The sequence below is a fragment of the Lupinus angustifolius genome, chromosome LG11 (assembly GCF_001865875.1).
Source record: "Lupinus angustifolius cultivar Tanjil chromosome LG11, LupAngTanjil_v1.0, whole genome shotgun sequence".
In the NCBI taxonomy this organism is placed as follows: Eukaryota; Viridiplantae; Streptophyta; class Magnoliopsida; order Fabales; family Fabaceae; genus Lupinus; species Lupinus angustifolius.
Genome location: NC_032019.1, coordinates 26,012,925 through 26,024,075, shown reverse-complemented (window position 1 = coordinate 26,024,075; position 11,151 = coordinate 26,012,925). Strand labels below are relative to the sequence as shown.

Genomic DNA, 11,151 nt, shown 5'->3' with positions numbered 1-11,151 from the left:
AACTAATTACTAGTCTAAGTCTAATACCAATCTTGAGACTTAAGCACGTTGATATGTTGATGATCTTCAAGCTCTTATAAACACAAGTTGTCCTCATCAAAACCAAAACACATAGTGAGAAAGCTTTCCAAAGTGTTCCTCTTGACATGCGCACTTTCAATCACTATTTTCATCACAAGAAAATTTTGTTTTTCAAAGCATCAACAATCAGTATAATCGATTAACGAGATAATTATAATCGATTAAATAAACTGTCTTAATCGATTAACCCTATTATTAATCAATTAACTACAACAACTTTGTATTATGCGCATAAATTGGAAAAGCGGGATTAGTGATTCGCTACACCTATTCACCCCCCTCTAGATGTATTTTACCTTACTGGTACCCAACACTATCCTCTCCAAGATAGGATTGCCTTTAGAGCCAATTCCTCATTTTTGTTTGTTTGTTTTTTGACTTGTTTTCCTATAAATCATTAGAACTTGAAATTTCTTTTTCCTTAAGGCTAGTCTAACAATTTACACGAATTTATAATTCCAATCATACAACATGCATTCTCATGAAATTGATGTGTAGAAAATTTCTATTAAGCATTTTACAAGTCCAATTAATAAATGGAAAGGCAAACAAAATTGTATGGAATCCCAAACAATAAAATGCCAATTCAAACAACCACAAATAAATTCATTCATAAGTTCATGAATTTATTTTTTTAAATGGTAAACCAAAGAGCAACTTAGTAAACCAAATAACACACTTTTTAGGAGTCATCAAGTTTGGAAAGATTAATTGTTCGCACAAATTTAACAAGCATGCTCTTAGTTTTAAAAATTCATTTCACAACTTTAAAATATCAACTAAAACATGTTTATGGGGATATAGGTTCAAGTATCATGAAATAAAATATGTTCATGAAAAGTACATGATGAATACTTAACCTTTAAGGATTTATGGTAGCTTTCCTTTTAGGATTTTTGAAGATCCAGTTTCTTCATTTTTTCAAAATGCAGCCCCTAATCCTTATTTGAATCCCTTTAACGTTGTTCTTTTGAAAAAGTTGATGAGGGGTACCAGCACATCACCTAAAATGTTTTATAACAATAACAACAACTTTCTTAACTAGTGGGTTTTCACTCCACTAGATTTCATCTTTTAGTTCTTTTTCTATTTTTGATTTTTTTTAAATGTACAAAACAGAAAAATATATTAAAGATGTAAAAAAAGGACGCCAATTTTCATTATCTAGCAATTACTAATGGTAAAAATTGAAGTAAAATATATTAAAGATGTAAAATATATTAGAGAAAAAAAATTGTATATACAATTACTAATGGTAAAAATTGAAGTATGAATTTTCATTATCTAGCAATTCCCCTACAACGACGCCAATTTGTTGAAAGATGGTTTTGAGGTTTCCCTCCTTAACAAATAATCAATTTGTTGGAAGGAAATTTACTCCACTGCAAGTTATTATTTGATTAGAGTGATGAACAATTTATTTAATTGGTGACTTTATTTATTTACTCCCTTTCGGGTTCTAGTTAAACATGCCATAAAGGTCGGTCACTTTTTATTAAGTTAACCATACCATTTGTCTGGAAAGGTTGGTATCAAAGTATAATAAACATAATAAAAGAATAAAGTTAGCATTTAACCGTGCCACTTTTTTTGAAGGGTTGGTATAAAGAACAAAATAATAAAGCAATAAATAAATACAAATTCAAAAGGATAATATGATTAGAATGAAGGAATAATTTCTTGAACAATACTGATATGTGCCCAAAATACCTAATTTTCATACACTTTTATGGCACTTATCCAATGCAATTCATGTAAAACCAACTTAATTCAATACTTTTTAGATAAGTTGTCATGATTGATTGTATATTTTGTCCAACTATTTTCCATATCTTTGTGTGAAGCTTTTTAGGAAAAATCAAGAGAAGAAAATTTCAGAAAAATAGTCAAGCAAGGAGGTGTCCACCTAAGCCACTTTTGATGCATCCATGGAAAGCTAAGTGCTTAGCCAAAGAATGGACCAAACACATGAAGCTGCTCACTAAGCAGTCTGGTGTGGACAAACAGAGCCGCCAAGCTGACTTGGAACCAATTTGGCACAGTCACACACAAGCATGGCACAGTCAAAATCAAGCCTGACACAAGCCAACCTGCTGAAGCAGGCAAGTCAACATGCACCTCGACTGCTAAGCCTAAAACCACACACCTGGCAAGACAAGACAACCTACTCACCAAGCACCTACCTGGCCTAGCCACCCTGCTCAAGCAGGCAGTTGAGCAGTGCCACCTAAGTAGCCTGGCGGGTTAGACCCAACAAGTTGTCAACTTGACTTGGCCACCAAGAAATGATGGCATCACACATGACCTCACTTGATATGAACCTCAAAGAGCCTAACCTTGATCTTGGTGGTCTTGAAGGCATAAGTGGTCCTATGACTAGGGCTCAGGCAAAAACGGCTTAAAATACCCTTGGTCAACTCATAATGTTGATCCATGATAGTGAGCCAAAAACAGCCCAAGGGGGTGTAAAGATGCTCACTAGCATCTTGGTCCATAGTTCTGACTGAGCCAAGGATGGACAGGCCATGCGCAAGACTCAGGCCACGGGTCTGAGCAAGGCGTCAAAAATGGCCCTGGCACGGAGCCAGATGCATCAGGCTCAATTCCTGACCGAGACAACTCTGACCGAGTTGGGGACTTTGGTGCACCCAGTGTTGCACCAGGCTCTGGGCGAAACTGGCCTGGCTAGGAAATCTGACCGAGGCGCATACGCCAAGCGTGCCGCATCAGGCACTGGGCGTAGCCTGACCGAGTCAGGCCTAGCCAATTTAATTAGTATTGAGCGAATTTAATTTTTATAATAAATGTGTGGGCTAACTTTTGTCCAACACTTAGTTTAATTAATTAAAGTATGTTTGTAATAAATCTGCCCATAAAAATTGACCAGAATGAAGATTGACTCGTCGATGATTAAGACAAGCCTAAAAGTGTAACTGACACTTTAATGCTTGGACCAACTTATTATTTTCGTGAACCAAACTCATTCTAACTTTGTCTAATATTATTTGGCAGGTAAGTAAAGACTGTTGTAGCCGTTGGAAGGAGATTGCTCGAGGGAAAACACAAAGTGACCGTGGAGGAGCTTAATGGAGCATTTATGAGGCTTAAACACTATGTCTGGACCGTTGGAGCTAAATCCACCTGGGCACAATTCATTCAGAGGAATCCTAAGTTAATTTCAGAGTTGTTGGAGAAATGTTGCTTGTGTAGAATTTGCATATGGCTGTTTGAGACCTTAATGGTGCATTAATGGTGCTTTATGCACATGTCCTAGTCGTTGGCATCCTACCATCTTGCACCAACGGCATCCTATGCTATTTAGTGCATCCTTAATCAACACTTAGCCATGGGAAATTCATTCCTTAGCAAAAGAATCCTATGCCAAGTTCAAGTGTACCCGAGGAGCATTAAGAAGGCTTAATTCCAACATTTTCCATGTGCCAAAATTAGAAGAATCCAATGAAGCTCATCAAAGCTTAGCTGTGAGCATTAAGGAGTCTTCAAGTCTCATGATCATTTCACTTAATGGTTGAGCCATGCACTTAAGAAGAAAAGGAATCCCATGCTCAGCCAATCGTGGCATTCAAGTTCATTAGGCCAAGTCATTAAGTTTGTTTTCAATTGTAATAAGGAACATGTGGTATTTCCTTTACTACTCCAATATAGTCTAAATTAGGAGTAGATTCATTTTCTTTTGGAGTATCCAATGTAAGTGTGCTAAGCATTCACGTTAGTTACCAACCGTGGGAGCCTTAGAGGCTTGCCTATAAATGTAATGCTTCTTGCTATGAAATAAACACATTGAGTCAAAAGTAAATTGCATTCCTTTGTGAATCAAAAAGGATTATATCCTTGTGAGGTATTCTCCAAACCTTCTTGGCTGAACCAAGATTAGAAGTTCTTATCAAGAACCAAGTTCTTGTGGCGAGCATCACTTTGGCTTATCAAACAACTGAATTGTTTGTGGCGCCCACCTCATATCTTTTCCATCTTCTTTTATCCAAACACAAGTTATTTCCGCTGCATAATCTCAAGGGCTCTACTCAACCGTGAGCCTAGGCCATACACCAACCAAGATGGATCGTTTCAAGAGCCTTTTACCCAAGAGGTTCACATCATCACTTGACAAGGCCCTGAGTACATTTCAGAATAGCCCACAATAGCCTTGTCAAGTAGCTCATAAGTAGCTTTGGTGAGTCAACCACAAGCAGCTGACTAAGCTGTTTGGCTAAGAACCAAACCCATGTTGAAGGGTTTGGTACGCCTGGCGTGGACCAAGAGGGCCACGCGGTGACCTATTTGCCTATAAATAGAGGCCTTCTTCCACCATTCAAAAGACATTCCATTCTTCATTTATTCTCTCCAAAAACACTTATCTTTAGAATTCTTTTACTTTGGCGCCACAGTTCCAAGCTAGTTTTTAGGTAATTCTTGTAATTTTGTCTTAGAATTCAAGAGGAGAAAGGAGTTGGAAAATGTGATACAAAAGTTAATTTTGCAATCTCATTTGGGTCCAAAAGCATCTCATCCTTGGATAGATGCATCATGCTCCTACACATTGATTTGGATTATGGTGTAATGTTATTTCTTTTCTTCATTTGTATCATCTTTTGATTTCAATATATTCAAGTTATTCCTCTTGGTTATTTTTGATTCATTAAGAAGTTCTTAATCTGGTTTTAGCTTGATCACCTAAAACTTAATTTAATGGTCCAAAAATGCTTCTTCTTAAGGTATTGACAAGTAAACTAAAAAGTATAACCTACACCTTAGTTCACTTGCCATATCAAAACATCTATTTTAAGCAACTTACATTCAAGTCTAAATAAAGTTGACGGAGCCTGAAGTAGGATGTGACAACCTACTCCGACGAGTGGCTGTTAATCATTATTTAGTGTATTACATAAGGTTTGAAAATCATCATTCCATACTAGGACACTAGATGGGGGATTAAGACTTGGTTTTTGGAATTAGCCAAAGTATAACACATAACTTGATTTATGTTTTCAAAATCATTTGAGTCCAGACATAATTCCATATTTCAAACCAATTTTATCCTCAAGAGTTTGTGAATATTAGTTTTTTTTTTTTTGCAAACGTTTTATGCAACGTAACACAAAAATCATCAAAAAGTAGTTATTCATTATTTTTGCTATAATATGCCTATATTATTTTCTTCTATTAATGCAATTCCCTTTGGATCGACATAACTGTATACTATACTACAATTGAATCTTGAAAGAGATGCAAGTGTAAAATAGTAAAGTGTTAACTTATAAATTTTATTTGTTGATTAAAGATTCCTAAAACCATAAGTTCAAACCAATTCATGGTTTGTAACTTTGTACATAGGAATAATATGCAAAACGTGCAATTCAATCAATGGATTGTTACTTAGACAATAAAAGAGAGATAAAAAATAAATCTATTCGCTGACATTTACTTTCTGTCATTTATTTTTCGCAACTAACTTTCACTTTCTATCATTTATTTTCCACAACTAACTATTACTTTCTCTCATTTATTTTCCGCAACTAACATTTATTTTCTGACATTTACTTTTTCGCAACTAACATTTATTTATTACTTTATTCTTTATATCAGCCATTCGAAAGAAGTGGTACAGTTACTAGCTAACTTTATTCTTTTGCTCATTTTATTATTCTTTGATACCAACCTTTCGTAAGAAATAGTATGGTTAACTTAATAAAATGAGACCGACCTTTATGGTATGGTTAAAAGGAACCTGAAAATGGAGTAAATAAATGAAGTCACTAATTAAGTAAATTTTTCATCACTCATTACTCTAATTTAAATAAAATAAACTTGCAAGGAAATCTGAATTGACCTTTCAACAAAGCGACACATTTGTTGTTGAGGGGGGAATGGGGTTTGAAAGTGCAAAGAGTCAAGACTTGCATATTTGACACTAACCTAAGTTTTGATGAAGACAATGGACATGCAAGTAAGCTTGAGGATCATACAACAAACAACGAGTCGAAGACTCAAGGGTTGCATCTATTGACTTAGGATATTGTAAGCTTTACTTTTATTAAATGTCTTAAGATGATTGCCTTATATCGAGTCTAAGTTAAGTAAACCTAGGTGGAGTCTCACAAGAGCCTTAATATAAATAAGATTAAAATTTAGACATCACATCTAGATATCCTATGATAACTAGGCTCATGCATTCACATGCATAGTATTATGTATTAAAGATATGATATTTGAAAAACTATGTATAGCATGTGCATATCATACAGGTAGTTTACCTCACGCCAAGAAAAACATTTTTAATCAGTATAATTGATTAAGTACTGTGTAATCGATTATCGTAAACTATAGTAGCTAACCAACCTGATGCTGATGGTGTGTTAATCGGTTAAGAGATAACAGAAAAACTAACTTTTAATAGTCCGTTAATCGATTAAGTGGATGAATAATCGATTAATAGCAGCATTAGTATGTTTGGTATAAATGCTGCAATTATGGCCCATGCGGCATAAGGTTCATATTTATCATATCTTGCATACTGATAAGATCTTTGAGCATACATTGTCATATAGGTTGCATTAGAAAAGTTTAGAGAATAGGAGCATGTCGAATAGGGCTTAGAACATGAAGTTGTAGCATGCATCTCTAGGGCTTTTCATGCATATCATTCATTCTGGTTTTCTTGATAAGATTTTAAAGTGAAAGTAAGAAAAGTTTGTTTTCTAAAAAATTGTGAAATCTGTTTTGTGAAAACCTTTATATAATTTTCTCATATAGAATAAGATCTTGTGAGTATTCTGCTTAGAGTTTTAGAGTTGAGTTTACATTGTTATATTCGAGTATTAAGTACTCCAAAAAACTCAAAATCTATTTTAATCAAGGAAAGTAATCTCTTTGTGATTAACTTCACTTCATGAAGAGATCTTGTTGTTCTTCATGAAGACTAGGAGGTTTTGGTGCAAGCGATACCTGATTGGGGCTTAATCACGAAAAGATATGTGATCGTAGTAGGCAAGACAGAGAGGTCAAACTGAGGTTCTCAAGCTTGTAGAGTCCAAGATAGTTGCGTCTTAGTTTTATCATTTATTGGAAGTTTGTTTGTATCAAACAATATTTCAATAGTTAAGAATAAAAATCTCCCAAGTTCAGAAGAGGAGGCATGGATGTACTTTGCAGTGGACCACAAATGAACCAAGATATTCTGATTCTGATTTCACTGGGTGTAAATCGGATCGGAAAAGCAGTTGTGGAACTTGCCACCTATTAGGTAGCTCCTTAGTGTCATGGTACAGCAAAAAGCAAGCTTCTGTTGCTTTATCTACCGCTGAAGCGGAGTACATGGTCCCAGTTTGTGTTGCGCTCAAATCCTTTGGTTGAAACAACAACTTATGGATTTCAATCTCAATCTAGAAAATATATCTATTAAATGCGACAATACAAGCGCCATAAACCTATCCAAGAATCCCATCTTGCATTCTATAACTAAGCATATAGAAATAAGACATCATTTCTTGCGTGATCATGTTCAAAAAGGTGATTGTGTGCTTAAATTTCTTGAAACCACTAAACAACTAGCATATATTTTCATCAAGACCCTTCCACAAGATTCATTCATTGTTCGTAGAAGAGAACTTGGAATTCTTGATGAACAATATCTCAACTAGTTTGGATATTGGTAATGAGTGCCTTTGCATGATAAATATGCTTATCTATGTGATATATGTTGAATGCATGTTTCCCGTATGCTTCTAATCTATATTCTTGATTCTATGTTTATGTGCTAGAAGTGTGTAATTCTATCTAGAATGGATTCTTAGGTTACGTGTCTTGGCATGCATTTTAAATCTAAAAAACATACTCAATTCTGCAATTTTACTTATATTAATCAATTAACTTATGTTATAATCGATTAAACTAAGTACCAGTAGCTTAAGCTTTTTGAAAATCTCAATCTTCAATCGATTAATTCTTCCTTTAATCGATTAACTCGACTTAGCTGCTTAAGACTTTAACTGGTCCTAATCGATTAATAGAAGCATTAATCGATTAACGACAATAGAGTATATCAGATTCAGTATGCGTTTGGGAAAGATTTTTCAAACCCTAAATCACAAATTTCTACCCTTTCTTCTGCCAATCTATAAAATTGATCATTCCTAGTCATATAGCAATCCAAACTGAGCTTTAATAAGTCTAGTTAGTCATCGATTTGCCCTAAAATCTACAGAAATTAGAAAACCTAGAATTTTCCCTAATTCAAAAACCTAGCCTAGAATCACCCTAAATCGACTACATAATCGATTAAACCACTCTAATCCTAAAATGATGGTTCATGGGAAGCAAAAATGAGTCAAAACAACGGCTAACTGCCCAAGGATAACTGAATTTGGCTCTGCATCCGGCCAAAGTGATAGGAGGGATCGCGGTGACGCCTACTACTCACAAATTCTAGAAAAAACTCGTTTAGAAAAATTCCAAGGAAGGAAGCTAACGTACATTTGCTATGCGGATATGGCTTAGATGGTAGAACAAGGCTTCGAGTTTCCTTATGGGTTAGAAATTCAGGGTGTGAACCAGTTTCTCGAGCTTAGCAGTAAGGTATACCCTACTCTAGTTAGGGAGTTTTATGCCAATTTTTAATACAAAGATGGTAAATATTGGTATATGGTTTCAGGAAAACTATTTGAGCTGAATGAGACCTTATTTATGGATGTGGATGGGCTGTCTAGTGACGGTTCCAGCCTAGGACACTGCTCAAATGAGTTACGGAACTCATTTGATGCAACTGAAATGTACAAATCTTGTCTTAGAGGATCGCACTTGTACGTGCAAGGAGAGTTAACAAAGGTTGGATCGCTATGGGTTAAAAACCGACTTCTGCATTTATATTGTTGCATATATTCTAGTACAAAGGAACACAAATCATGTCCAACCAACTATCAACGACCTAAAGTTTATGTTTGCTATCCGAGAAAACATAATGATCAACTGACCCGAGGAAATTCTAAAGGTTGTGTATGGTATCTTGACCTTTTCAACCAAGTTGCTTGCTTATGGCATCTTCATGTCCCACATCATTGACCATCTAGAAATAGATACATTTGATACGATGATTATGACAACGAACTCTCTGAGCACTTTATTGGTGATAACCTAATCCACAAAATGGGAAACAATAACTATGATAATGCCTGGAAATACCAAGAGGATCACAACACAACTTTGGATTTGCACTTGTCTGATGAAGAAATTCCAACTGCTAGGGATCAGTAGGTTCCTAAAAATAAGGGGGAGGCTGTTACTATGCCTCAAGAACCACCTTTCGGTATAGCTAATTTGGACGCCATGGAACAAGGCTCAATGTTTGCATTGACATACACTATGAGTCTCTAAGGAACTTCATTCAGTCGGGATTTGAGAGACAAAATGAACGGATAAATGAAGAAATCAACCGCTTAGATTTCCTCATTCGGACTAGCCACGTCATCATGCATCTGCAACTAAGACGTCCTCCTTCACCAACTTAGGGATAGTTCAGGAGTGTCTAGACTTTAGGGTGTTATGTTTTGTGGTTTAGTATTGAAAGTGAAAAGTGTCAAGAGAGCACTTTAGCTTGCCTATGTTTTGATGAAGACAAAGGACTTAGTGAAAGCTTAAAGATAGCTCAACAAATCAACATGCCAAAGATTCAAGAGCTTCATATCTAGACTAGAGTCTTAGATGTGTCTTAGTTATTGAGTCTAGGTTAGGTAAACCTAGATGCAAATCTCACAAAGTGTAAAAACTATCATATCATTTACATGAGACATGTCATGTAGTTTATTATATGTTCATGTATTAATCATACACGTGATTTGTGCATCTTAGGCATAACATAAAGGTAAAACATGTATAGTTGATAAGCATAACATATAGGTAGTTTACCAATTAACATCTTAACTGAAAATACGATGGTTAATCAATTAAGTAAAGCTTGAATCGATTAACAAGAAAAGAATTTTTAACAATTTCAACAGAAAACTGAAAAACGGATTTCAGTTACTCTCTAATAGCCTGTTAATCAATTAACAGGCAACATAATCGATTAACTGGGTGAAAAACAACTTTTCTATATAAACTGTTTTTTTAATAGATTTCGTATACGATTTTATACATTCATACATTCATATTAGAATTGCTAAGTTACATATTTTCATGCTCAATGTATGTCATATAGGTAGAGAGAATTGTCATCTATTGCATATTATCAAATGTGTTCATCATCCTATCTTGTTCTTGCATGGTTCTTTCATAACTGTTTAGAGATTTCTTAAGGGTAGAAATTACATGTTCTTCATGATTTTCTTCTTATACATATTCATAGTAATTGTGAGATTTATATAGGGTTTATAGCTTGTTCTTTCTTGTAATATTTGAGCTATTTTAGTGCTTCACATTACTCCTTTTTTTGTGTTGTTTTTGTAACAAGGAAAGTCGTCTCTTGGTGTCGTACCACCAAAGAGATCAGAGAGTCTTCACCAAGACTTTGAGGTCTTGAGTTTAGAGCATACTCTTGGCTGGGGCTGGATCGTAGGATAGGTTTTCCTAGGCCATTGGGTAAGGTCAAACCAAGGTAGAGGTTTTGGGAACTCAAGAAGGGAGCGATCAAGGTCTTGTAATTGGAAGTGTGTATGTGAGACACAGTGGTTTCAACTTTTACTGAAGAAAATCTCCTAGATCAAAGGAGAAGACTGGATATAGTTTTGTAGTGGACCACAAAACGAACCAATATAAAAACCTTGTTGCAGGTTGTTTCTTTCCCATATCTCTATACTGTTTTTAGTATCTTTTAATTGCCTATTGTAGCTGATATTTTGAATATAGCATTACTGCCTAATAAAGATCATTTGTATTCAAATATATCTGCTATATCAATTCTGTATAATCTGTAATTGGCTGTGTAATTGAGCCAGTCAGTAACTGCTAATTCTGTGCGACTTAATCGATTAAGTCATAGCTTTAATCGATTAACTGGGTAATTTTCCAGAATAGGGCTTTGTTGAAAATAGCGGTAAGTGAGAACCGCAACACCTATTC

The 11,151-nt window shown here is 35.1% G+C and overlaps 1 protein-coding gene across 1 annotated transcript in view; it reads right to left on the bottom strand.

Annotated features, from left to right (window-relative positions):
• The window catches only part of LOC109361099 (alpha carbonic anhydrase 1, chloroplastic), a 102,285-nt gene that overhangs the window by 37,893 nt on the left and 53,241 nt on the right, over window positions 1–11,151 (bottom strand). The window lies entirely within an intron of this gene.